At 44.8% G+C, this 23,412-nt stretch overlaps 1 pseudogene; it reads left to right on the plus strand.

Moving 5' to 3' along the window:
- The first annotated feature begins 785 nt into the window (after positions 1-785).
- Positions 786-15,446, plus strand: LOC105740568 (annotated as a pseudogene).
- Positions 15,447-23,412: the final 7,966 nt, after the last annotated feature.

Raw genomic sequence — 23,412 nt, forward strand, 5'->3', positions numbered from 1 at the left:
TTTAGCTGTGAAGTTTGGGGCAATTTGTTACACAGCAACAGATAACTAATACAGTGACCCAATACATTTTCTGTTTTGCTCAAGGCAGTTTGTGCTAGCTTTCTGTCACATGCAATGAATGGCTTTTAAAAAGCATCAGGGAGACTGCAATGGGGGTGGACATCGTATGTGACAGTGTAGAGGTGACTGAGTTGAAAAGGTAGACAGGAGAATGGCATGATTCCCTATATCCTGACTTGGGAAGTTGTCTTTTTCTCCTCCTTCTTCTTGTCAGTAGTGTAATAGCTGACCATGCTGTAGTTTGTGTTTTGGGCTTCAGGTCATTTGTTTACTTAGGCTGTAACATTAAGGGGACTTGGCAGGAAAACTTGAGGCTGGCAGAGTGTGTAGTTTCAGCTAATATTCGATGAAAGCTTACAGAGTGCTAGTCCATCTTCTGACACTTTAACATATTCACTCATTTGATCTTACAATAGTTTTATGAGATATCTTTTATCGCCCCTATTCTATAAATGAGAAAACTGAGGTGGAGAGGGGTTAAATAGCGTACTATAAGTTTTATAGTTAGTAAGGACTTGAACCCAGGAAGTCTGGGTTCAAAGGAAGAAGGGAGAGAGAGAGGAACCATTAAGATAACAGGCTTCTGTCCATGGAAAGCATTTTTAGAGGCTGGTCATGATCTGATGTTGCACAATATTGAAACTGACAGAATCTTGAAAATCTTTAAATTTTGTGCACTAGGAGAGTGTCTTGTTTCACTCTAGCCTTGGTCCTGTGACTAGAACATGGGCTGTCTAGAGGGGATTGCAGGACTTACAGTCAGGAGAGGTTACCAGAGCCCAGATAAAGCATCCTGTTACCAAGCTAAAGGCAACAAGAATCCAGTAGGAGTAGGAAGCTTCCTGGAGCTGCAGAGTGGAGGGAGAATGGGTGGAAGGGATGAGCCTGGGGATGAGAAGACAGGTGCGGAAGCTATTGAAGGAGTCTGGGTACAGAGCATGAGATCAGGAACAGTCTGCATGGGAGGCGAGGGCAAAGGCAGAAGGGAATTCAGAGAGATTGGTAATAATAAAAATCATCACTAACATTTATTGGGTAATTACTGTTAGTGAGACTGTGTGTTTAGAACTTTACATATGTTTTCTCCTTTAATCCTAAGATAGACCCTATTTGGATGATACTCCGATTATCCCCATTTTAGAGATGAGGAAACTGAGATTGAGGAAAGTAACATCACTGAAATGACCTCCTTTGAAGTTGTGACCATCGGAGGACACAGTCTTATGATACACAAAATCCAATTTAAGTATTATCATTTAAGTATAGTAAAACCTAAATTAATACAAATTTTGGTACAATGCATTTGTTAAGTGTGCCCTGTCCTCACGTGGGCAGGGCTAATATTCTCATCAGGACAGGGAGGCAAAGGCACTAGCATTGAGAATCAGGGAGCAACATCCAGTGATGTTGGCCCCGGCATCTCCAGTGTTGTCTTTCTCAGTATCCTTCAACCAGCCTAGCAAATGGGTGTGACTGACTGGAAAATTTTTGAAATCCCTGCTACTGTCCTGGGAGTCCAGCCAGCTACAGGCCCAGAATCACCCCCGTCAACTGGGCATTGCCTCCAGGTAGCATCAGACTCCAGACTGGGTTGAGATTTGGGTCTGGCAGCCACAACCACATACTCAGCTGTGTTGCTTCACCACCAGCCCCCAACCAACCCTTCATTCACTGTGCAATTAAGACCACCCTGCATTTTACACAATTGCATTTTTTGGACTTTATTTTTAATGTTGTATTGACTTGCAGTATATATATGCTACTACAGATTGGAAGAATATGAAAGACTGTAGAATTTTGACAAGCTCAAAGGTTTTTACACTTAGATGAAAAGACAAATATATCGTAGGAGCTAAAGAAATTCAACATCAAATCAACTGCTCCAGCCACAGTAGAGGGAAGAATTAGGGAATGTCACAGTGTTCAAGTGGAATCTAGGAATATAGGCTATGAGACCAGCCTTTTAGAGGGTAGCAACAAAGCAAGCAAAAAGGGGTACTGCCAGCTGGGCGCAGTGGCTCACACCTGTAATCCCAGCACTTTGGGAGGCCAAGGTGGGCGGATCATGTGAGGTCAGGAGCTCAGGACCAGCCTGACCAACATGGAGAAACCCTGTCTCTATTAAAAATACAAAATTATTGGGAGGCGGAGGAGGGCAGATCATGAGGTCAGGAGGTCGAGACCATCCTGGCTAACATGGTGAAACCCCGTCTCTACTAAAAAAAAAAAAATAAAAAAAAAAAAATTAGCTGGGCGTGGTGGCATGCGCCTGTAATCCCAGCTACTGGGGAGGCTGAGGAAGGAGAATCGCTTGAACCTGGGAGGCGGAGGTTGCGGTGAGCCGAGATTGTGCCATTGCACTGCAGCCTGGGCAACAAGAGCAAAACTCCGTCTCAAAAAAAAAGGGGTGCTGGTAATACCATTAGTTAACATGTCAGTGATATTTCTGGTCATTAAGCAACTTTAGCTAATTGAGAAGGTACCCCAGGAAATGGCTGTAAATGGGATGACATAATTGTTTCTTTTGTGGTTATGAATCTTTCAATCCTGGGAAAATAAGGAATACAAAATAGAAATGTTCAAGGTAATCAGTTAATATTTTTTAAGTATATGTATTGTTTGAGGAAATTTAGTTCATTAAAATTGTAGTAAACTTTGTTGCCATGGTTTGAATGTATTTGTCCCTCCAAAATTCATGTGTTGGAAACTTTTTTTTTTTAATGAGATGGAGTCTCACTCTGTCACCCAGGTTGGAGTGTAGTGGTGCAATCTCGGCTCACTGCAACCTTTGCCTCTTGGGTTCAAGTGATTCTCCTGCCTCAGCCTCCCGAGTAGCTGGGACTACAGGCATGTGCCACCACACCTGACTAATTTTGTATTTTTAGTAGAGACAGGGTTTCACTATGTTGGCCAGGCTGGTCTCGAACTCCCAACCACAAGTGATCTACCTGCCTCGGCCTCCCAAAGTGCTGGGATTACAGGCGTGAGCCACTGTGCCTGTCCTATATGTTGGAACTTAAACCCCAAGGTAATAGTATTGAGAGGTGGGGCCTTTTGGGAAATGATTAAGTCATGAGCACTCTGCCTTCATATATGGGATTAATGCCCCTATAAAAGAGACTTTAGAGAGTTATCTGGCCCTTTCTTGCCCTTCCTCTCTTCTGCCATGTGAAGACAGTGTTCATCTCCTCTGGAGGATGCAGCAACAAGGCCCCACCTTGGAAGCAGAGAGTGAGCCGTAACCAGACCAAGAGTCTGCTGGCACCTTGATCTTGGACTTCCCAGCTTCCAGAACTATAAGAAATAAATTTCCACTACTTATAAATTGCCCAGTTTAAGATATTTTTGTTATAGCAGCCAGAATGAACTGAAATATTTGTGTTTCTTATTTGAACTACGTAATTGATTTACATTTGTGCATTTGTGATTTTATTTGGAAATCTTAATTTACATTAAGTATTGAATAATTTAAGACAACTTAAGAATTACCACACTTATAAGTTTAATGTATTAGGTTTACAAGCCTTTAAGTATTTTGGAAGGTTTATTTGCTGATTAAAATACTTTAAAACAAAACTAAATATATTACATTTATTAGTTAGAATAATAAGGGAATCAAATTATAAATTTGTAAAATGAGTCAAATTATTATTATTATTATTATTATTTTGTTTTGAGACAGGATGTTGCTCTGTGACCAAGGCTGAAGTGCAGCAGATCTCGGCTCACTGCAACTTTTACTTCCCTGCTCAAGCGATCCTCCAGCCTCAGCCTCCTGAGTAGCTGGGACCACAGTCATGAGCCACCATGCCCGGCTCATTTTTGTATTTCTTGTAGAGATGGGGTTTCACCATGTTGCTCAGGCTGGTCTCAAACTCCTGAGCTCGAAGTGATCAGCTTGCCTCGGCCTCCCAAAGTGCTAGGATTCCAGGTGTGAGCCACCTGGAATCTTATTAATCTTATTAATAGATTAATTAATAAGTTAATCTTAATTAATAGATTAATTGATAAGTTAATCTTATTAATAGTCCTCAAGAAGGGTAGTTAAAACTTGCCTAATTTGTAAGCAGAACAGTAAGATTTGTAAGCTGAACTGAACTTAAGGCCGACTTAGGTTTTAAATTTATTTATTTAATAAATTGAATATGAGTTCTTAAAAGCAATATGGCCTATGAATAAATTTTTATGTGCAAAAACCATCTTCAAGGAAATAAATTATAATGGAGAACTCCTAACTCTAATTGATTGGCAGGTAGTTTGCCAAGGTCACACAACTAGCAAGCAGCAGAGGCAGGATTCAAACCAGAAAGCCTCATACCCAACCAGAAAGTAAAACCGCCTGCATTACTTTATTTTTTATTGACACAAATTTTCTTTCCCACTAGACTGTAAGCAACATGGTTGCAGACACTTCCTTTCATCTCTGTATCCCAAGTCCTTAGCACAGAGCCTTTGTGGCACCTAGCAGGAGCTCAACAAATACACACTGAATGAAGGAGCGAGGAGAGCAGTGGGGGAACAGTATCCTGGCGTCCAGGAGGAGAGAGTATTTCAAGTGTCAAATGCCACAGGCAGTTGTGTTAGCCAGGGATCTTCAGAGAAACCATACCTTGAATATATATATTGTTTCCTTTTTTCTCTTTTAATAGGAATTGGCTCACATGATTATGGAGGCTGAGAGGTCTCATGATCTGGTGACTGCAAGCTGGAGTACCAGGGAAGCTGGTGGTGTAGGTCCCGGCCTGAGTCAGAAGGCCTGAGAACTGGGAGGCTGGTAGTACAATTTTCCTGACCCATAACCACAGGCCTGATGTCCAACAGCAAGAGGGAATGGATGTCCTAGCACCATCCTAGCCTGGGGCTTCAGGGAGGCCTTTCCCAAGGTGGTGATGACTGGAGATGGGCAATAGGAGGGTGTTAGGGTGAGGTAGGTGAGGTAGATGACAGAGACTAGGGCAATCCAATCAGTAAGATGGCCTGAGGGAGTAGAGCTGCATTTACAAAAATGACAAATCCCAAGGGGACTTCTTTAGAAGCAGTCTGTGGTGACTGGAGTCCAAGCTGTGAGACTTGGTGACAGAGTGCGGCCAGGTAGGTTGGCAAGGCACAAGCCAATCATGAAGGGCCTTGTCCACGAGGACTTTGACCCCAGACTTTAGCCTTGTGGGGGTGGTACACTCCTGAGGGGTTTAAAGCAAGGCTGTGATGTCACCGGCATTGGCTTTTAAGTAGCTCGTTCAGGCGCTTCTTACCCTTCTTTCTTTTGCGTCCCCTCATCTTCATATCTTGTGACACATAAACCACATGTGATTAAAGTGGTGACACTAAAAACAGGAGCTGGTAGTAGGCTGACATTTACACATGCATAGTCCGTCATCTGCTGCCATGTGAGAAGTAGTTCTGCAGGTGCACTTTATGGCCCATTCTCTACCATGGTTCTTGCTCCTCCTTGGTCTTTTCATAGGTAAGTCCACCCCTCCACTGCCTCCCAGGCTCGTCTATTTGCTGCATACACTGGTTTACTCTAGGAATGTGCAATTTTCATTGAGGTGCTGCCTCTATGGGAGCCAGGCTCTGTGTGTGTGTGTGTGCGTGTGTGTGCACGTGAGTCTGTGCCCATGTGCTATAATCTCAGGTCACGCAGCTCTAGGCGGTGTCCTTGTGACCCTCACATCTCTTTGACTAATGTATCACAAGGAGTCTGAGCGTTTCCAGAGAGGCTGAATTGTGGAGGCATGAGATGGAGGATCAGCCACAGTCAGTTCCAACACGCATGTAGTCTGCATCATGCCATTTCAGTCATGTTTCCAGAGGTGTCCAGGTTTTTAAAGACCTGTGGGGATGTAGTGCCTTGGGATTTGTGTTTCGTATCTGGTCCTCGTGCATCTCTTTCCCCTTCCTCCCTCTCCTGCCAGCCGCTGGGAGTCACCCTTCACCCTGAGTTGGGCCTTTCATGTCCCATAAGTGGTTTCAGTGGGGGAGCTCAAGCCTGGCACACAGTGGTAATTCCTGTCCCTGTGGATTCTCACTGCTCACCTCTAAGGACCTGAGAGATGGCAGGGAGATGGGCCTGGGACTTGGAGGCTAGGGGAACACAGATCTTGAGATATTCATGATGAGGCGACAGGTCCTACTCTTAGTCTCCAGAGTTTCAAGCTTTCACTTTTATTCTCCATCAGGGGAAAACCAGCACGTTCTGTTCTTAGAGTCACCTGCGTTCAGGGTTGTTTTCACCCCAGCCTTTAGGGCTCTCCTTTAACAAACTGATGAATCCCCTAGATGTGTTTAAACCTTGATAGTTCATCAAGAACTTTAACTTAATTCTTTAAAAACGTGATCCCTGGCTGGGTGCAGCGGCTCACACATGTAATCCCAGCACTTTGGGAGGCCAAGGCAGGCGGATCACCTGAGGTTGGGAGTTTGAGACCAGCCTGATCAACATGGAGAAACCCAATCTCTACTAAAAAATACAAAATTAGCCGGGCATGGTGGTGCATGCCTGTAATCCCAACTACTCGGGAGGCTGAGGCAGGAGAATTGCTTGAACCCAGGAGGCAGAGGTTGCGGTGAGCTGAGATCGTGCCATTTCACTCCAGCCTGGGCAACAAGAGCAAAACTCCATCTCAAAAAAAAAAAAAAAAAAAGTGATCCCTGTAACAGTCTTGTGATATGGATAAGGCAGGTAGCATTTCACCCATTTTATAGATGATAGACTGAGGCTCAGAGAGATCACGTGGCATCTTCCGGTGATCTGCGAAACTGAAAGTCAGCACAGCCCAACTGTAGAAACGTAGGAGCAACAAGGAGTGTCTCAGAGAACCACAGTGTCCCTGACCAAAGACAGAACTGGAACCAAGAAGCTGGATACTGCAATGTTTCTCACACCTGCGCTTTTCCTCTTCCTCTGTGGAGCATGCGTATCGGTGTTCTCCTCCCTCCACAGCATCTGGGCCAGGCCCTTGGTAGTCACTGAGCATAGGGGCATCTCTCGGGCCCATGGCAAGAGAATGAGCAAGACAAGTGTGGCCTTAAAAATGTTCACGGTTCCTCAGTTCAGTTCTAGAAACATCAGTTAAGTCCTCTTGTGTGCCAGGTCCTATGCTGTGTGTGGCTAGGGAAAAGCGGGTGCCAGTGTGACACAGGAGAGAATTTGGCATGGGAAGGCCTGCTGCTGGCAGCTGGTGTAGTAAACAGAGCCTTGATTCTGGGGACAGACACACCCGGGTTTTAACTTGTACTCTGCTGTTCCTAGCTGGTGACTTTGGGCAAGTTCCTTAAGCTCTTTGAGTCTCATGGTCTTCCATCTATAAAGTGGAGATAAAAGAATACCTACCTTACAAGTTTGTTGGGAGGGTTAAGGAAAGTAATGTGCATAATATGCTTGGCAAAGTGTCTGGCTTTTGGGATTTGTGCCCTGCATTGGATCCTTCTCTGTCTCTTTCCCCTCCTTCCTTGAATCCAGAAACAGGATTCACTGGATTCCCCCAACTACACCTAACTATGAGGCTAAACCGCTGGCCTTACTTTACCTTGTTACTCAGATATTAATTCCCTCCCAACTTCTCTCCGTAGGTTGCTCATGGGCTCTAGGGAAAGACACACAGCACAGCTATTTGTATGAGGCAGAATGAAGTAAATGCTTGAAACAAAACAACTCAACAAAAGCACAGGCTAAAGGAAACTAAGGGGAAGGCATGGCTGGACCAGAAGTATGGAGCTCAGATAAGGCTGTAACAAGGAAGCAGAATGGAAACCGGGCTAGCGAGTTACCACACTAGAGGGTGCAAGCCGGGGGCAAAGCCGCTTGTTCCAGGTGGAATACCTCCAGCTTGGGTTTCAGGCCTGGGCTGTATTTGGGGAGAGGAATAACTATCTGGTGTCAGCAACACCCTGTGTGAGATGCTTCCTGCTGCCCACTCCAGGCAGAGCCAGAATAGTTAGTTCCATGGAAGAACATAACATTGGGCCAGCCAGTGGAGTCTGGTGAGTGCATCAGGACACTGCATGTCCCCTGGCTTGGCGCACACACCCTCACAAGACAGCAAACACCCTCCCACTCCTCGTGACCACAGCTATCGTCACAGGACCCCTCAGTTCAGCTTGGCAAAGAGCCTCATTGCCCAGCCTAAGAAGCAGTTATGTAGCCAGTGCTTCCAGATTCCAATTTCAAATCAGACCCTAGACCCCATGCTGCCTTTTCTCTCTATACACAGCTGTATAGAGAGAAAAGTGTGTAGTAGACCTTGGTCAGCTTCAGCATTTCTGCCTCCTGGGACTGCATGTCTGTGCTGCAGAAATACTCTGACAGAGATAGGTCATGCTACTGAGGAGTGGTTTTCAAAATTGCTCTACAAAAGTTCTGACTGGTTTTGGTGAGGATGCAAACAAGGTGCATTCACTAATTTATTCCAGTGATGTAAAGTGTCTTTAATAATACTAATAGTGGATTAAAGTGAATTATAATAATTCACAATACTTATAGTGAATACTAATAGTGAATAGTATTTACTTGCATTATTTCATTTAACCCTCACAAAATCCTGGAAGATGGACTTTCCTGTTTTTCACAGGTAAGAAACTGAGATTCGGAGAGTTTTAGCACCTGCCCAAGATCACACAGCTAGTACCTGGTAGAGCAAGTTTGAACTCGGGCAGTCTGACTGGTTCCCCAGTGCTTACACTCTTCTCTTAAGTGTAGGCTGGGATCCCAACAGCTGCCCCCTGAGCACCCTTAAACTGGCTTGGCCAGCACACCACAAGTTCTCCTGCTCTAGAAAGATGTGTTCCCAGGAATCCTGGCTAGGCCTCAGAGGATGTGACATCTGTTTCAGAAGTGGCTGGACAAAGCCTTCTGAGGATGTGGTCTCTAGCAAGTCACCTAAATTCTTTGTCACTGTTTTCCCATCTATAAAATGGGGATAATAATCCCCTCTCAGGCCTGTTGTGACCTTCTGGCATAGTCAGGCTACCCCCTGAAGCCTCCGTTCTGTGTCTGCAGGACCAGGGACTTCCAGAGGGACCACAGCAGCCCTGGTGGTCACTGGGACCTAGGAGGATCTGTCATTCTGTCCCTGCAGCCGCTCTGGACAGCAGGTGGCGACCATCTCCTGGATATCGCGTTCGGTCCCCAAGGAGATCGCCACAGTAACCATGGGAGAAGCTGGGGGCCCAGACATCTTTTACCAAGTGGAAACCTGGTCCTCGGGTCGCTTGAGTGTCATGGGTCCAGGCTTATCCCTGCATGCAGATCAGCAACCTGAGCTGGGAGGATACAGGGCCCTACCGAGCCCATGTTAACCTGAGGATTTCCTGCAGCACCCTCACCTGGGAGTACCATCTGCAAGTCTATAGTGAGTGTCTGAGAGATGGCAGCAGTGGGTGAGGCAGTGTCAGCCTCTCAGTCATTTCTACAGCTTTAGTAACATTCGCAATTTGCAAGACTAATTTATGTGCACTGTTTTGTTTTTTGTTTTTAAAGATATGTAAGTTAGAGTTGCCTGAGAGAATCTCCTGAAAAATGTCAAGCCTCAGGACCTACCCTAGACCACCTGAAGCAGAGTTCTTGGGACAGTAGTGGTCAGAGAATGGGATTTCAGGCCCTGAGAACTGAGTTTTTCCACAACCTCCTCTTGTGGCCTGGAGCTTCCTCATTACTAAAATGGGAACAATACCTTCTTGTGAGAGTGAAAACATATGAAAGTGCTTTGGAAAGGCCTATGCAGATGCAGAGGGATGCTCTTATCAAATTCCTTAAAGAAATTTAAAAAAATTTTTAGCAGGAGAAACTACAAAGGAAGCAATGAGGTGGGTATCAAGCACACACAGCACCGAGAATGGCCTATGAAAGATGCTACGCTGAGCCACTTTGAGATTCAGACAGTTGATTATTCATATAATAAATGGAAGAGTAGCCAAGGGTTCCAGATCCCTGGGCACTTGTCCCACACCAGAAAAGATGACATTGAAACAAAAGGGGCCAGATGGCTGCAGTGGGAGCCGTGGAATACCCGGACGCCGAGGGGCCAATTCTACCTTCAGCAAAGAGGACTTAGAGACTGCAGCTGTGTTCTGAGGACAGGAAGTCCCATACTGCATCGGAACCCCAGGGGCCAGGGGAAATAGTCTCATGACAGCCTCCCAGGGGAGATGGCTTCAAGGCTGTGCCTCACACACCACCTGAACTCTCGTGTTCCGGGTGGATCACAAGGCATTTTGCCAAGACCCAGTTTGGCAGAGGTTGAAACCTTTGCCTGAGAGAGATGTGCAAGGTCTCGGGGTGCTATGGCAGAGCCGTTTCCCTGCGGTGAGCGAGGGGGACAGGTGATGAGTGAGGATGGACATGGGAAGGCCGGCAGAGAACCTTCGCAGACATTTTTCTTGGATTCTGTGATAGGAAATCTTCCTATTAGATGAAGGCACTCTTTTAGTGGAGTTGATGGGGCTGCTCTCTGGTCAGGTCCACATGGCTGGGGAGAAGGCGTGTCTGCCATAAATCAGGCCTGGGCTGGCTATGGCCTGCTTCTCACAACAGGACCAGGGCACAATGGAAGTGGGTTGCTGGGACTTGCGCTTGGGTTGCTCACTGGGGTAGGGTGGTCCCAAAGCTGGTGGGAGAGGCCCTTTGGCCTCGCCGATAGTCATTCTGATAGCACTAACTTAGTGTGGTATGGTGTCAGGTGGATTCTGGGTAGAGGATAGGGTTGTGCCAACCCGTCAAGGGTGGGGTCTTCCAGAGAGCACTTCTCTCTCTGGGCTGACATCCCAATGGCAAGGCGGTGCTAATGGTCAGGCTCCATCCTTCACAGGGTGTTTCCCGTCACTGCAGCCTCACAACAGCCCTGCCAGTATGCAGGTCAGGAGTTTTCATTTCTAGGAAGGAAATTGAATCTTAGAAAGGGAAAACAAGACACCTATGACATGGACTAGAAAGTGGCAGATTTGGGAATCGAACTCAGGTATCCTGATGCTGTACCCTGTGCCTTCGTTCTCCGGGTTTCTGGTATGTCGCCATATTTATTGGATGAGAAAAGGGCCAATAGAATTCAAAGGGCTTGCATCCCAGGGCCTGATCTATAGGAGACACATTGGGGAGAGCCAGCAGCAAGGTACCCACCCATGGGAATGTCCAGGCTGCCTTCTCCTGGGGGACACGCTGGGCCTGTGTGGTCCTACTTCGCACAGTTGAGCTGCCCCTGGGGCTGCAGTCGTGTGGGCCACAGGGCTGAGGCTGAGTAGCAGAGTAGCCTTGTTCTATGCAATATGACTTTGCTGAGTCTGTTTCAGGCCTGGTGTCTGCAGCTGCTCTTCTCGCCTCCCCCAAATCCTCCTGGGTCTGGCCTGGGAGGCTGGAGGACAAATAATGGCGATGTGGACACCTCAAGCACTTAAGAATATCTGGGTCATGGCCCTGGGGCAAGAGGAGACGGGGAGCAGGTCCAAGAGAGTGCAAGGGAGTGGGAGAAACCTCAAAGGCACACAGCCACCTCCTCTGGGACTCTTGATCAACACCTGGAAGCTCAGTGTATGCTGCAGAGCCCCCTACGGGGAAATTATGTAATTACAACACAGCTCCGTGCTTGCATTCCTTTATCTATTCAGGGCAGGATTGGGAACCTCAGTTTTGGGGTCGAATTCACTGGATTTGGGTTTTGGCTTTACTGCTTAACTAGGTGAGACTTTGGGCAGGTTACCTAAGCATTCTGAGCCTGTGAAATGGAGTTGATATAACATCTTCCCTGTCTAGTTCGTGGAGTTGTTCTGGAAATCAACTGAGATATTAAGTGACATGGCCTTACATAGCACAAAGTTCCGGAACAGATGTGGGCAGATCCTGCCTCTGCTGTTCCTTCTGTGTATTCAAGGTGTTGCAAGGTTTGGGCACCAATGCCGTGCATTTTCTGTCCTGTGAAGTGGAGGCCCAGAGCAGTTTCCCAGTCCTCAGTTTATTCCCTCTTGCACACACAGAGCAGCTGGCCTGGCCTCATGTCACACTGAGCTCCAGGATTAGTGAGGATGGATGCTGCATCGTCACTCTCATATGTCATTGACATGTGTGGCAGAGAGCAGAGGAGGCAGTGTGACTTACAGCTGGACACCCCTGGGACCCCAGACTGTTGTTGAGTCCTGTGGAGGGTCTGTCCTCCGTGTCTCCTTGAGGCTTGGGGACAGTGCTCTAACTTTTACCTGCGTGGTCAAGAATCCATTCAGTAACAGCAGCTCCCACCCTATTTCAGTGCCTCACTTCTGCGTGGGTACCTGGCTCCTCAGTCTGCCCAGGGGCCTGAGCAGCTCTGGGGTTTACAGAGAGGGTGGAAGAAGAAGTCCTGGTTCCCTTCAGACCCTGGGGCAAGGGGGCTAACACCGTTGGGAGGGTGGGAGTCTGGGGTGGGTGGGTGTTGGTCTGTGTGGTCATGGCAGTGGGAGAAGAAGACCCACTGGAGCTGGTGGAGAGGCTGGAGGGACTCACACGGGAGGAGCTGGATGGAGCCTGTGGCTTTCCTGACTGGATGGGGAGACACTGACACTGAGGTTGTGGGTTCTCTTCTTTGTCTACAGGGTCAGGAACACTGGGAGAGGATACAGTGGGGAAGATATCCTTGGGGAGTTGGCCACTCGGCCCCTGGAGGTCCCAGCAGAGCAAGAGGTAGAAAGTGTTACATGGAGCTCTTGAGAGCGTGTTGCTGTTTTACAACAAGGACGAACAGGCAAACCAGTTCTGGTTCCTGAGACTCAGGGACCCTACGGTGGATGACTGAGCATTCCCCACCACAGCTACTCTCTTCAGATCAGCCCCCTGAGGCTGCAGGACTATAAGCCTATAAGCCTGGGTAACTCTGCATACTTCCTCAATCATTATCACCAGGGATTTCACCCTGCTTCTCTATGGTAAGGAGGGCTGGAGGGCCCCACATTTGAAATTGAGCTTTCCTCTACCCTATTTGGCCAGACCAGAGCCTTCTCATAGCTCAAGCTTTCCCTTCTTGGTTCAGAGAGGCTGCAGGAGGTGAACGTCTTTGCTAGCTCCCAGATCATGAAGGATGGGACCTGCTTCATCACCCGGCCTGTTCCCTGGAACAGGCTGGAGAGAATGTGCAGAACAACTGGGAGCCTTCCAGTCATGGGGCAGTTGTGTCCCATGGGGGGACCACTCTCAGTGTCCCCTGGATATCTGGGGAAAGTGAGAGCTACCATTGCACTGCCAGGAACCCCATCAGACAGAGCTCCAGCTCTGTCCTTACCAGACCCCTTTGCTCAGGTAATGTTTTTCCTTCTCTGACTCTCTTCTTCCTGGCAAGGCTTGGTCTCGTTTCTTAGCATCCCTGTCTCTCTTCCTCTTGGATCCAGGAGCAATTGAAGAAAGGGAGGAGCCAGATTAGTTGGCAGCAGGAAGTGTCTCTGGGGTAGCAGGAGACGAGGGCTCTGGAGCCACCATCCCAGGGCCCACTTCGGTCCACCTTTTCTCTGTTGGCCTCAGTCCTCTGTGCCTGACCTGCTGCAGACTCAGCAAGGCATTCAGCTCATTCTTGGGACTCCCTGAGGAAAAGTGCTGCCTCACCCACACTCAACCCTGCACAGCCCACTGAGGAGAGCTTTGAAACCCCTTGTCTGTGTTCTCAGAGAGGCGTTACCACCTCCCCTTGCCTTGAGGTGCTCTGAGAGACACTTGAGGCTGTGCTCTTCTGGCAGGCAAGGGGAGGCCTCTCATGGCGTCCCTGGTCCCATTTGGCTTAGTCATAGGTCATGGCTGGAAACTGTCTTAGTCCAAACATATCCTGTCTCTCCTCTTCTCAGTTGCCTTCTGAAACAGTTGTCTTTCCTGACTCCAGATCTTCAATCATTCATTCTTTACCCGCTTGCTGCTGGTCTGCCCCTCCAGCTACATCCTGATTGATAAATTCATTGGCCACTTTTAAATTCTATTATCCTTGGCTTCTCCCAGCACTTGACACATTAACCTGCTCTCCTTTGTCACCTGGGCTGCTCTCTCCTGGGACATCTTCCCTTGGATCAGCATCCTTCTCAGGACTGGTGCCTCAGGCCTTTCTCCACTCCCCTTGTTTTCTTTCTGTTGCCCAGGGCAGAAATGCCAGTGTCATTTAGGGCCCCTCCTCTTCCCCACCACATCCTGCCATTGCTCACCCTTTCCCTTTATTCCTTGCCTGGACCACTCCACAGACTCCTAACCACTCCTTCCTTCCTTAATCTTTTCCTTCCCAATCATCTTCCAGATTGCACTGCCAGAGGTCTAATTCTAAGTTAAGAAATGCTTGTGTTACTTTTCAGCTTAAAACCTTATGACATGAGAGGGAATGTGGAAGCGTTGATTAAAGGGTAATAGTTTCAGACAGACAGGAGGAAAAGGTTTTGAGATCTATTGCACAGAAGGTGACCATCGTTCATAATAATGTATTATATAGTTCAAAATAGCTGAGGGAGTACATTTCAAATGTCTCACCGTAAAAAATGGTAGGTAAGTGGAGATATGTTAATTAACTTGATTTAATCATGCCACATTATATACATTATCAAAAATCACATTGTTCACCATAAATGCATGCTGCTGTGATTTGTCAATCAAAAATAGTAAATATTTTAAAAACTAAAAAAAAAGCCCTGTGATGTCTGCCCACTGTCTAAGGTATAAGTATTTTAACAATTATTCATTCATTTAAGCCACAGGTATTTACTGAGCATCTTTTATGAACTCTGTGCTGTTCATTGTAGATACAATGAAGAAGAGGTCCAGGTCAATTTCTACCCTTCATGTAAATCACTGTTACAATCATCACAACCTGCACCTGACTAGCTTTTTGGCCATTTCGTCTTCCAGTCAGCCCTGGGAAATGACTTTGGGAGAGTTCTGTATTTTGTTGTACAAAGACAACATTGAATGTGTTCTGTTATGGGCTTTTTGTGTCTGTGCTTTCCACTAAACTGTGAGAAAAACACATTCTTACTGTTCTCTGCATCCTAATACACAACAAGTAATAAGTATCAAAAAATGTGGGTCTGACAAGTATTTAAAAAGCATCTGCGCTGGGTGATATGGGACACATGGAGACATGATAATTGGCTGTAGACGTTCACAGTCTCCTTCTCTCTCTACGGGGCCTGATGGACATTTCAGCTCCACCCCCACATTCGGCTTCCTGAAGGGGCCTCCAGCCCACCCATGCCTCTGACTTGTCCTTCAAAATCATTTTCCCTGTTTCTCTGTCTTCCTCTCTTCCTTTTCTCCCAGTTCCTAACCTGTGGTCATTGTTCATTCAGCCTCCTTTCTACCCCATCCCCTGAGGAAAGAATTTCTTCCTTTTTTGATTCTGGGAGTTTTGGGGATTGAACAGATTTCACCTGGACATGTGGAGAAGCCAAGAAGAGAAGGATGAGATGGCGGCCATCCCGTGAGACACAGAATTAAAGAAGTTCGCATGTGGAATGCTGCCTGAGGCCAGCATTTGCTGGTGTGAGAGAAGGACATTGACAGTGATTAAGGCATAAACCCCATTTCATTTGCAAACTGAGTTCAAAATTATCAGGAAACTGCTACATGTCTTCTGTTTAAAATAATCTGTTTATGTTTTGTCGAAGTGTGTATTTAAGTGTTCAGAAAGCAAAAGGAGCTTATTTATTTAAGAAAAATTGAATGGAACATAAAAACATTGTTATTGTCACACATATATACTATTAAGTTTTTGTTAATGTTTAAATAACTAGATTCTGCCCAGCTTCAGCTTGAATGTCATCTCCTTGGAGCAGCCTTTGGCCACTGTACTTAAGTAGATCTTTCCTCTCATTCATAATCAGTGCATGTTTAAAAAAATTATCTGGAGGCTATTAGGCTGAGACGGCCCTAGCAATTTGGGATTCTACACAAGCAAACAGAAAACCAACTCAGAATAACTTAACTAGTCGGAAACCACCAGTTAATCTCTAAATGGGGAATTCCATTTAAGCCATCAAATATTTTCTTTTCTTCTTTTTATTTTGCATAGAGACAGGATCTAACTCTGTTGCCCAGGCTGGTCTCAAACTCCTGGTCTCAAGTGATCTTCTCACCTTGGTCTCCCAAAGTGCAGAGATTACAGGCATAGACCACCATGCCTGGCACACTTATTTGTTGGTTTACTTATTTATTGTTTATTTCCCTTACAAGATATTCAGCTCTATGAGGATAAGAACTACTTCTATATATTTTTTTCACAACTAAAAACCCAAAGGGTTATAGTGTTTGGCTTATGATAGATACTTCAACATTTATTGAATGAATGGAAGAATGAATTGGAGTTGAGAATATTATTTCTTAAGATTTGAAGAGTATTGGGAGGTTTTACAAGGAACTGGGGCCTACACCATTGTCTGTTTTCTCTTTCTGCTTTTGATGGAAAGAAGAAGGAAATTAAATCTTTATCCTAAAAGTTTCCTAGAATGCTCAACAGTTAGCAAAAGAAAAAGTTAAAATAAAAAATGTCATTTATGTTTTATTTCGACAGCAAGCTGCTCTGCAGTGCTAGATAGATTAATCTAGAATTTGAACCATATACAAATAACTGAACCAAAAGCAAAATGCAGGTGGGAGAGAAACTTTGAGCTTCTCTTTCTTTTTTCTTACTCTCAATTGATTAGCTCATTTCCTAGTTCATTCACAGAGAGGATTGACAAATATCACCCATTACACACAAAGCTTCCAATCAAGTAGTTAACGACTTATTTGGAAATATAAGTGGGCAGACAGGATCACAAGCTATTTGGGGAAAGCCTCTAACATGAAAGACAATCTCCAAACCAAATGAATCAGGGGAAAAAAAGAAACTTGGAAGAAAAGAGATAATACAGGGAGCAGGAGAAAATTAAATAAAATCCCTCAAACTTAATATTCTTAGAGACATATAAAAAGATTTTCACTTAAAAACAGAAACAGGGTGCCAGAATAAGAAAAACTGAAAAGTCAGAGAGTAAGAAAGAGCCCTAGTAACAGTAAATACATACATAAAAAGCAGAAAACTTCTAAAATTCAATGGAAGTGTTGGAAAATCAAATGGAGAAACTCTCTCAGAAAGTAGAACTAAAGACAAACAGATGAAAATAAAAGAGAAAAGATAAGGCCATTAAAGAATCAGCCCAGGAATTCCAACCCCTGAATAACACGGTTCCAGAAAGGTACATGTCTTAGTCCATTTTGTGCTGCTATGCCAGAATCCCACAGATTGGGTAATTTATAAACAGTAGAATTTTATTTGTCTCGTGGTTCTGGAGACTGGGAAGTCCAAGATCAAGGGGCTGCATCTGGTGAGGACCTTTTTGCTGCATCATAACATAGTGGAAGGCATAACATGATCAGAAAGTGAGTGTGTGTGTGTGTGTGTGTGTGAGAGACAGAGAGAGAGGGGAGGGGGCTGAACCCATCCTTTGATTAGGAACTCACTCCCACAATAACTAACCCACTCCCAAGATAATGGCATTAACCTATTCATGAGGGCTCTTAAAGTTCCCACCTCTCAACTCTGTTGTACTGGGGATTAATAGAGGCAGCAGGACCAGAGCACCCTGTGAAAGACATTATCAACTACAGGAAAAACAAAGAATTGTTAGGAAGGAAATTGAATCATTGTACTCTACATGGCTCAAATGCGAATACTTATTGTCATAAATGTTAAATACAGTTTAGCAAAAAGCTATGTTACAACATACTCTGGCAGGATGGGCAGAAAGGCCTGTGTGTTGCTGAGTGGCTAAAGAGTGTGGAGGACAGTGGATAAGAGAGCCAAATATCTATCTCCATAGCAGGAAGTCAATGACTAATGTCTAAAATCAAGGAAGGGCAGAACAAATATATCATTTCTAAATATCAAGGAAGTATCAAGAGAAAAAACAAATATTTGACAGTGGTTGCCAGCACAGCAGTTCTGGGTGTAGTGTGGCAGAAGTCTGCTGTTTTTTTTTTTTTTTAATTTATTGTGTCTTACGCTATTAGTTGAATTTTATAACTATATATATGTAGTATTTTGAAAAAAATTAAAATATTAGAAAGCACATGCACCAAGAGACGAAGAACAATAACAAAAAAGAGAACTCAAAGGTCTAAGAACTTGACTGGGTGGAAATGGGAGGATTTCAATGGGCCACGGGGTTCTACAGGAAGAGTGAATGGTTTAAACAAAGAGGCAGAGACTCATCAGTCAAATTTTAGTTGAAACAAAATTAGAGTTGAATATCTTTTCTCCAAATCTAGCTCCAATTATACATTCAACAAAATTCAACATTACTGACTAGTTAATATTTATGCTTATTTACAGATATAACAAAATTTCATAGCTAGGGAAGCGGTTCTGGGGCTGTCAGTGATCTTGCTTGTTGTTCCAGACAACTGTCATTCAGGGACTCCAGGTATCATGATCCTGAGAGCAAATGCACCATTGTTAAAGGCATAGACGTATAAATACAAACCTCTGCCACAGAGCACTATTCACTCTTTGCGTCTGAAGAGAACCAGAACCCCTTAACTCTTGGGCGGCAGCCTGCCATCTGAATGTGAAGGAGAAGGAAGAATTAGTACAATACCTATTTTTGAGCTCTTCAAGTCACCAGCATTTTGTAGGAGTGGAATGCTTCATCTCCTGGCCCCTAACCTCGGGGTAGCAAAATGAGAAGCTAATACCTGCTAGGAAAGGTCCCAAGATACTGAAAGCTCTGAGATTGCACTAGAAGGGAAGCGCTCAAATCCTGCCACTTACCCACAAAAAGCCAGGGAAGTGGGTGTCTACTGGAAATTGTTTTAGGTGTGAAGTATGAACTGTATGTATCTGAAGGCTTCCTGCCTTGGTGCTGCCAGATGCCCTTGCTGTGTGACAGGAGGAGGTGAGAACAGGTAGAAAGAGGAGGAAATGACTAATGACCCTCAGGAGCAGATCGATTACCACCCTATGAAAGAGTAAGTTGACAGCTCAGACTATGCAAAAACAAATTGTTGGAAAAGCCCCCTTCATTTTTCTTAGCCAAAAAGTAAACAGATTGCTACAATCTGGCATCTCTGTAGTTTTACCCACTCTCTCCACACCCCAAAGTACAGCCATTAAAGCCCCATGGTCACTACACATGTCTCCGTGTTGTGACCTTGCTTTTCTTTCTCCCCGAGGGGATTCGTTGACCTTTCTCCATCTGGCTCAATCTGTGTCAAGCTGCTTCTTGACCCATTTGTTTTTCCATCAGTTGTGAGCTCTTTGAAGTTAGGGGTCATGCTTTATCCATCCCTGCTTCTCGGCCATAGCACATAGTTGGTGCTCACTAAATACTTGCTGAGACACTTATCAACTAAAGAAAAGCCAAGTTTTTAAAGAATTAAAGTTAGTTTTATTTAGTCTTACTGAGGTTGGCAACCCAGGAGAGTCTTTCAGAGAGTTTCTGTTAGACTGCTCCAAAGCAGTGTTTCAGCCTACAGCTTATACATAAGGTGACAGACATTCTGCCTGTGCTCAAAAGTTATGTAAGAGCAAAATTTCACCAAAGTTTGGGTGCAAGGGTACATCTAGTTATAGATTACAGAGGCATGATGATTAATCCTGTCAGCCATTATCTTATGTACAGCAAAAAGACAAAGGCCAGGATCATTGAATTTATCTTTTCTAAAAATGCAGTGCTTTAGGCAAGAGATGTGGTAACCTGGGCTCCATCCTTCTTATCATCTTCAGGGCATCCTTCTGAAGGGCTGTCCTCAGTCACTGAGTCAGGGGCTTTGTGAAATTCTGCTGGCAGCTGAATGAGCAAACATGGCCTCTTATGTTTGCTACTTTGTCTTACAGAGTAAGTGAATGTAAAACAAAAACAAAAACAGAATGAATGAATGAAAGTCTCTGTGAGAGAAGCAACCTATCCATTTCTGTTTGCCTTTCCCACAGTTCTGGGTTTGGCTAGGGAGAGTTCACATCCCTGCTGTTGTTTATTTTAAATTTCGAAGCAATAAGGAAATTCAAAAATGGACACAAAATTCAGGGGTATCTATTTCCTTTCTATTCATCCACCTTATATTTTGCCTTCTAAGCTATTCTTTTCCTTGTATTCTTTTTAGACTCTCATTCAGATTATATTACCTCAATATTCTTCCCTTAGAAGACTTTAAGAAGCAGATTCCATTCAACAGTTTTACTCTACAGAAATACTGTGTGTAAGGCCGGGTGCGGTGGCTCATGCCTGTAATCCCAGCACTTTGGGAGGCCGAGGCAGATGGATCACCTGAGGTCAGAAGCTTGAGACCAGCCTAGCCAACATGGTGAAATCCCATTTCTACTAAAAATACATAATTTAGCTGGTTGTAGTGATGCACACCTGTAATCCCAGCTCCTCAGCTACTCAGGAGGCTAAGGGAGGAGAATTGCTTGAACCTAGGAGATGGAGGTTGCAGTGAGCCAAGATTGCACCACTGCACTCCTGCCTGGGCAACAGAGTGAGACTCCATCTCAAAAAAAAAAAAAAAAAAAAAAAAAGAAGAAGAAATACTGTGTGTTCTCCTCAGTGTTCATGAAGCTTAATGTGCAGGTGTTTTCATAAGGTTCTATATTTTATTGAAAAGCAGACAACAAAACAAGAAACAGACTAATAAAACGGCTGAATATGTGCATGGTTTGCCAGCTGGGCCGAGAGGAGGCAGCAGTGAGCTAACCCAGGGCTTGCTGTGTGGCTTGGAGGATCCTGTTACCACCAGCCTGCACTGTGACCTTGCTTTCATTTTCTCTCTCTCAGATGAGGGAGTTAGACTACATGATCCTTAGAGTCTCTTCCAGCTCCAAAATTCTCTGTGTAAGTTTTAAATAGACATTTGGGACTGATTTAGATCTGGGAAGAGAAAAGTGAAGGAAACAGACAAAAATTCCCTACGTTTATGAAGCTTACATTCCCATGGGGCCTTCCAGACCCTATGGTTGTCATAGTGGCGAGGAGGCTGTCCGGATTGGAGGGTATGAGGCTGGGTAGGAAGTCAGACCAGGGCTTGACCAGTAGGCATCAGACAGATCCAGGGACCAGGCAAAGCAGGAAATGAATGAAATTCACTGGGGCCAAGTGAGATGGGAGCAGGGAACAGGCTCTTCACAGGACCAGGCAATCAGAGGGATTGTGCTGGGTCCCTAACTGACCAGGAGGAGACAGGCAGAGTTGGGCCTGCAGCACCTCCAGAACCAGAAAGTCCGTTTAGCAGCCTGACTCAGCAGGGCTTGCTTCTGCTCCTGGGGAGATGCACAGGTCCCAGCATGCAAGTGACTGGGAGGGAACATGGAGAACACAGCAAAGAGGAGGAGCTAGAAAGAGCATCAGAGGAGTGAGGGGAGGAACAGCTCGGAGCCTTATAGTTGACAAGCCTTCTGTAAGGGTGGCATGAATGAGTGAATGACACAGAGGGGAGTGTTTGCTACTTTGCTTGATCTGTGAGCACTGGTCAGCTGCCTCTTATTATATGCCTCAACTTTATAATGATATGATTAACTGCTCTTCTCAGGTCTTCAGTCACTCTTTATACTTAAAATTCCAGAGGCTCAGTTCTGAATGGAATCTATATAATTAGCCAGTAGTCTCTTTATGATGAGGTAACTTCTGTTGAAGGACTGTGATGTTATACTCTGCTGAACACTTTATGTGTATGATTATCTTTACCTTTAATCTCACTACAATCCTATGAGGTAGAAAGTATCTTTCACATTATAGAAGAGAAAACTGAGGTTCCAAGAAGCTAAGCATTTTGCTCATGGTCATAGGACTAAGAGAAGATACATGACGTCCAGAGTTGCTTTTCTCTTTCTCTCTCTTTCTCTTTCTCTCTCTCTCTCTCCCCCCTCCCCTCTCTGTATCTCTTTCTCTTTCCTCTCCAAGTTTTCAGGGTGGTGAAAGTAATGCAGATTAGTGACTAACCACTGTGGGTAGCTTGGGTTTTTTCTTCTTTTTCCCCTTTTTAATTACACATCCTTTCCTTTGGTTTTCCTGGTGCTCTAAGCCAGCTCACCCCTGGTTTTTTATTCTGCCTTGTTTGGGTTGGAGGTGGTATGCATGGAAGAGCAAAAGCAAAAACTTTAGGTAGCCTCAGCTCTAAAGTGGAGCCAGGATCCACACCACTGTCTCCTCTTAACTTCCTTGAGCACTCAACCACTTGCCTTGCTGTCTGCCTATCTTTGAAGTTTAGATTTTAGTGGTTAGCCTCTGGGCCTCACCTTCATCTCTCCCTGTCCTCATCTTGTTTGCTTTCTTCCCAGACTAACTCAGCTCCAGGATTGTCCCTTCTGGAAGCTATCCCATGGGGCTGTCCCAGCCTTATATAAGATCTACCTTGGCAGAGGGAAAACACCTCTTGGTCCTTGTCATGGTAAATTTTATGTGTCAACTTGACTGGGCTAAGGGATGCTCAGATACCAGATAAAACATTGTTGCTGGGTGTTTTCAGAGGACATTAGCATTGGAATCAGTAGACGGAGTAAAGAAGATTGCCGTCACCAATGAGGGCAGGTATCACACATCTATTGAGGACCTGAATAGAACAAAAAGGCAGAGAGGAGGGATAAGGAAGGACTTGTTAAAGATTACAAAATTATAGCTAGATAGGAGAAATAAGAGGAATAAATTATAGTGTTCTATACCACTCTAGGATGACTATAGTTAACAATAATGTACAGTTTTAGATAACTAGAAGGAGGATATTGAATGTTCCCAACACAAAGAAATGATAAATGTTTGAGATGACAAGTATGTTAATTACCCTTATGTTATCACTACAAATTATATGGCTCTAAACATCACTATGTACTCCATGAATATGTACAATTATTATTTGTCAATTAAAAATATATGCATACCATGGAATACTATGCAGCTATAAAAAAGAATGGGATTATGTTTTCTGTGGGAACATGGATGGTGCTGGAGGCCATTATCCTTTGCAAACTAACACAGGAACAGAAAACCAAATACTGCATGTTCTCACTTATAAGTGGAAGCTAAGTGATAACTCATGGACACAAAGAAGGGAACAACAGAGACTGGGGCCTACTTGAGGGTGGAGAGTGGGAGGAGGGAGAGGAGCAGAAAAAAATAATGATTGAATAGTAGGCTTAGTATCTGGGAGATGAAATAATCTACCTGACAAACCCCCATGACACGAGTTTACCTATGTAACACACCTGCATATATACCCGTGAACCTAAAATAAAAATAAAAATAAATTAAAAACAGAAAGGTGAAGGATGGAAGGAAATTAGTTTCTTTGCTTGAGCTGAGACATCCATCTTCTCCTCCCCTCAGACATTGACACTCCTGGTTCTTGGACTTTTGGACTCAGACTGAGGCTTACACCACTGGCCTCCTAATTCTAAGGTCTTC

Source organism: Nomascus leucogenys, chromosome 12 (assembly GCF_006542625.1).
Source record: "Nomascus leucogenys isolate Asia chromosome 12, Asia_NLE_v1, whole genome shotgun sequence".
In the NCBI taxonomy this organism is placed as follows: domain Eukaryota; kingdom Metazoa; phylum Chordata; class Mammalia; order Primates; family Hylobatidae; genus Nomascus; species Nomascus leucogenys.